Source organism: Myotis davidii, unplaced genomic scaffold, assembly GCF_000327345.1.
Source record: "Myotis davidii unplaced genomic scaffold, ASM32734v1 scaffold266, whole genome shotgun sequence".
Lineage (NCBI taxonomy): Eukaryota > Metazoa > Chordata > Mammalia > Chiroptera > Vespertilionidae > Myotis > Myotis davidii.
In genome coordinates this window covers 5,946,844-5,951,797 of record NW_006300032.1, presented here as the reverse complement: position 1 = coordinate 5,951,797, position 4,954 = coordinate 5,946,844, and positions in this window count along the sequence as shown.

The window sequence follows — 4,954 nt, the reverse complement described above, 5'->3', positions numbered from 1 at the left end:
TGTATAAGATCATGTCATTTTTAAATAGAGATAGTTTTACTTCTTTTTTTCCTGAATGCAATGTTTTTTTTGCTTACCTAATTGCCCTGGCAAGAACCTCCAGTACAATGTTGAATAGAGGTAGTATTTTTTTTTTTAATTTAAATTCTTTATTGTTGAAAGTATTACATAAGTCTCCTTTTTTCCCCATTAACCACCCCCACCCCCCAGCACATGCCCTTCCCACCCCCATCTGTGTCCATTGGTTATGCTCATATGCATGCATACAAGTCCTTTGGTTGATCTCTTACCCCCTCACCCCTCACCTTCCCTCATAGGTTGGACGGTCTGTTCAATGCTTCTATGACTCTGGTTCTATTTTTGTTCATCAGTTTATGTTGTTCATTATATTTCACAAATGAGTGAGATCATGTGATATTTATCTTTCTCTGACTGGCTTATTTTGCTTAGCATAATGCTCTCCAGTTCCATCCATGCTGTTGTAAATGGTAAGAATTCCTTCTCTTTTATAGCAGCATAGTATTCCATTGTGTAGATGTACCACAGTTTTTTAATCCACTCATCTGCTGATGGGCACTTAGGCTGTTTCCAAATCTTAATGTCTCCCTACCTCCAGCACTGCCTCTGGCCCCAACGAAACTAATCTCTATCCTGCACTCGATCATTCAGTAAACACAGAATTTATTCAGTAAATATTGAGTGTACACAAAGTACAAGGCACCATTTTAGGGGGTGATTCTATTCTAGGTGTCAATGCTTAATGCTTTTTCTAAAACACTAATCTAAGCATGATATTCTAAATCTGACATTTTTTTTTCATTTAAAACTCTTTAGTGATAGTGTCTCAGAATTAGCAAAAGGACTAATTTCTTAACATATCAGATCTTTTTTGGCATGAGTGTAAATCTCTCATTTATTTTTCTTTTGCTTCCCTCTTAAATACTTTAACTAGGTCAGAGGATCTCAACCTGTAGGTCGCGACCCCTTTGGGGGTCAAACACCCTTTCACAGGGATTGCCTAAGACCATCGGAAAACACATATATAATTACATATTGTTTTTGTGATTAATCACTATGCTTTAATTATGTTCAATTTGTAACAATGAAATTGGGGGTCACCACAACATGAGGAACTATATTAAAGGGTTGCGGCATTAGGAAGGTTGAGAACCACTGATCTAGGTAAACTGAATGTATCATCAGTTCAGTACAGTTAAACCTCATTATTTATGGATTCTGTATTTGTGAATTCTACTGGATAACCTAACATTTATTTGTAATCTCAAAATCAATGCTCAAGGACTTTTGCAGTCATTCATAGACATGAGCATGCTCAGACCAGCAAACAATTTGAGTCACCTGAAGTACACATGCCCTTTGTTACTAATGTTGTGGCCCCACCCCATAACAAAGAAACAGAATTTCCAGAGGATGAGCCCAGAAATCAGGATTTTAAAAAGATTCCCAGGTGATTCTAATGTGCAGCCAAGGTTGAGAACCACTGCTTTACATGGTCTGTTTAGTGTGATTTTTTTCACATTTTTTGTGCTTTTTGTAGATGATTTTGCTGTTTAAAATGGACTCTGAGTTTTGGGCTGCAGTAGTCTAGTGTTCCTAATTGCATTCAGGAAAAAAAGAAGTAAAATAATTAATAAAACAATTATATTTATAATATAATGCAAAAATAAACTATATATAAATTTAACAAAAAATCACAATAGTTAAATAGAATTTCTTTCAACACTGTTTTATAGCATTCAAAGACTTAAATAAATGAAAAGATATTTTTATTCATAGACTGAAAGACATAAAAATGTTGATACAATAGTTCCCACATTGATCTACAGTTTTGACATAATCCCTATGAAAATTGCAGCTGTTTTTGTTGAAGTTGTTGTTGTAGAAATTGACAAGCTGTTGCTAACGTTCATATAAAAGCATCTGACCTTAGAATAGCAATTTTTTTTGCTTGCTTAATTGCCCTGGCAAGAACCTCCAGTACAATGTTGAATAGAAGTAGAAGTTATAAGCTTTATAAGCTTGATTTAGGCATAAATTGTATTGCTTTTGGTTGACTTCAATGTTAATGGATCAATTATATATACTAAATAAGGTGTGCTTATAAAAGCAAGGTTATGTATTAAAATATAATAGATTAAAATATAGGCTTGAATGAGCCTAACACTGTATTTCTCCTAGGGGCAATGATTCAATATTTATTATTCAATATGTGAAGGAACTTTTCAGAACATAATTACAATGAATAACCAGAATCTTCTGTATGTAAAATGGTTATAATGACAATACAAAAATAGCTAAACTCTACTGAGTACCAATTATGTACCAGTCACTGTGCTAAATAATTTACAGGATTAACTTATTTCATTCCCATTATCTTATTTAAATAATGAGATAGGTATCATTATTAACCCACTTTTTAAATGCCATAACTAAGGCTTTAAGGATATTAATAGGCATCCCCAGGAGACTGGAATATTTTTCCCCCGAGTAGACTGAATTCAGAGCTTGAGTTGTTAATAATATTTCTTAAATGATGAATTACTTTTATTATGTTACATTCTATCCTATTTGAATTTATGTGTTCAATCTTTAATAAATGTCTTGGTTATTTTCATTTTGTTCTTTAATAATAATAAGTTGCAATTTATTATAGATCTACTTTTACAAATGGCATGTTTCACAATTTCTGTGTTTTGTGCCATTTTAGAAATTTTGAGTTGCTTTTCATTTTATGGTTGGTAAAGAAAAACTCTTTGGGGGAACAATGATTATTAACTATCTGAATTCCTGGTTACATTGAAAGTGCCAGATCGACTCAAAAGTTGTTCTTTCTCTCTCTGTAAATTAGGAGAATTTTAAGATCCTTAATGTCATGAAGAATTATTTTAATTTAATTGATGAGGAAAACGTGAAGGTTGAGTAACCTTCACAAGGCATTGGCTATAGAAACTTAGCTCTCTTCATGGCTCTAGATTTAATGTAATATATCACACAAGATATCATTAAAGAGAATTACAATATTTGATTGACATTGGAATTAGTCATTGTCTATAAGCCCTTTTTGATTTGTTATGAGGAAGAGGAGGGTTAGATAAGGAGGATAATTATGATGAGTAATAAACAAAAAATACCCTGATAGCCCATGAAAAATAGAGCCAAAATAATGTACAACTTTCAAAGCATGATTTTATATTTCACTTAGAATTCTGTTCCAGAGCTCTGTTTATTACAATTGCAGATACTTATATAAAGTTTCCTATACCAGCATAGAGAGTGGAGTGTCTCGGGGCCAGGTTAGGCCAGGAGAGGTTGGCCAGCCCTTTTCTAAGAAATATAAATTCCTCAGACAGCCGAAACCGGTTTGGCTCAGAGGATAGAGCGTTGGCCTGCGGACTGAAAGGTCCCAGGTTCGATTCTGGTCAAGGGCATGTACCTGGGTTGCGGGCACATCCCCAGTAGGAGGTGTGCAGGAGGCAGCTGGTCGATGTTTCTCTCTCATCGATGTTTCCAACTCTCTATCTCTCTCCCTTCCTCTCTGTAAAAAATCAATAAAATATATTAAAAAAAAATTCCTCAGACAAACATCAGTTGATGGGGCTCCACTTCCTAAGTTCAAAACAGCTTGTTTATTTTAAGAATATATATTTCTATTTCAAAGTATGAAGAGCCAGGTATCTTTGTTACAAATGGGGAAATTGGCTGAAGGAAAAAGGAATCACAGGATGAAACCCTATGGAGATTAAGCAGCATTGTTGTTGAAAGACAAAAGCAGACTTGCCAAGATGACCTGATCACTCAGAAAGGAAAAGAGTGGAATATCTCTAGTTAACTCAACTTTGCAGATCTTGGTGTGAGGCCATCTTTGCTCTCCCTGACCAAAAGAAGGAAAGGAATTCCCTGAGGTTAAAATCCATTGTGGGAACCGTGGTCTTTGTTGCAACCCAAAAAAGTAACAAGTCCTAGAAAAATGTAATAAAAAAAAGTGACCACTCTACTGCATGTTCTGCCTGTAGAAAGTGCCGTTTCATCAAGTAGACAAAAATAAACACCATAAAAGTTTCTTACAAGGACTCAATATTCGTATGTTAATACCAGTTAAACATACAGAAAAAAAGTAAACATTTTTAACTGGTATTAGAAACATATTCAACAAAACTTAGAGTGCAATATTTTATACTATTTTATTTCTTTCTCAATTATCTGCCATATTTTTTAACTCATCAGAAGGATTCTAAAGAACACATTCTACTTTGGATGCATTCCACTCTTCTATTTAAAAATTTTGTAATTATATGTAGTCATAATTTCAAACTCTTTGAGGCATTTGGGGCCTGCTCATGATTCTTATAGGTTTGAAAAGCAGTATCTAATAGCAGCATATGATAAAATTTCATAAAGTATTTATGAAATAAATAATGCATAAATATATAACATTTTTCTTAAGAATTATCTTCTGAATAACATTATTAGTTTAAGCCCTGTATTTAGTATTGAAACTATTTTGAATTGCATTACATTCATATATAAAATCACATAATTCTGCTGGTCAACCTTCACTGTCCACACTCCTTACAGAATGAATGTTCTATACAGACTTAATTCCACTTTCTTCCCCCCATTCTCAACTCCTCTCCTAGTGAATCTAATCTAATAAAAGAGGAACATGCAAATTGACCATACCTTCACTACACCCAAGCCATGCCCACCAGCCAATCAGAGTGACTATATGCAAATTAACCCAACCAAAATAGCGGCCGGCAGCAACGGAGCTGGAGTAAGCAGGAGGCTTGGTTGCCCCAGCGATGGAGGAAGCCAAGCTTCCTGCCTGCCTTGGCTGGCTGTGGCCTCCGCTAAAGGCAACAAAGTTTCAATTATAGAAGATAAATAAATCCCAGATACCTGCTTCCAGTCAGCCTCCACTGGGAGCTTGGGT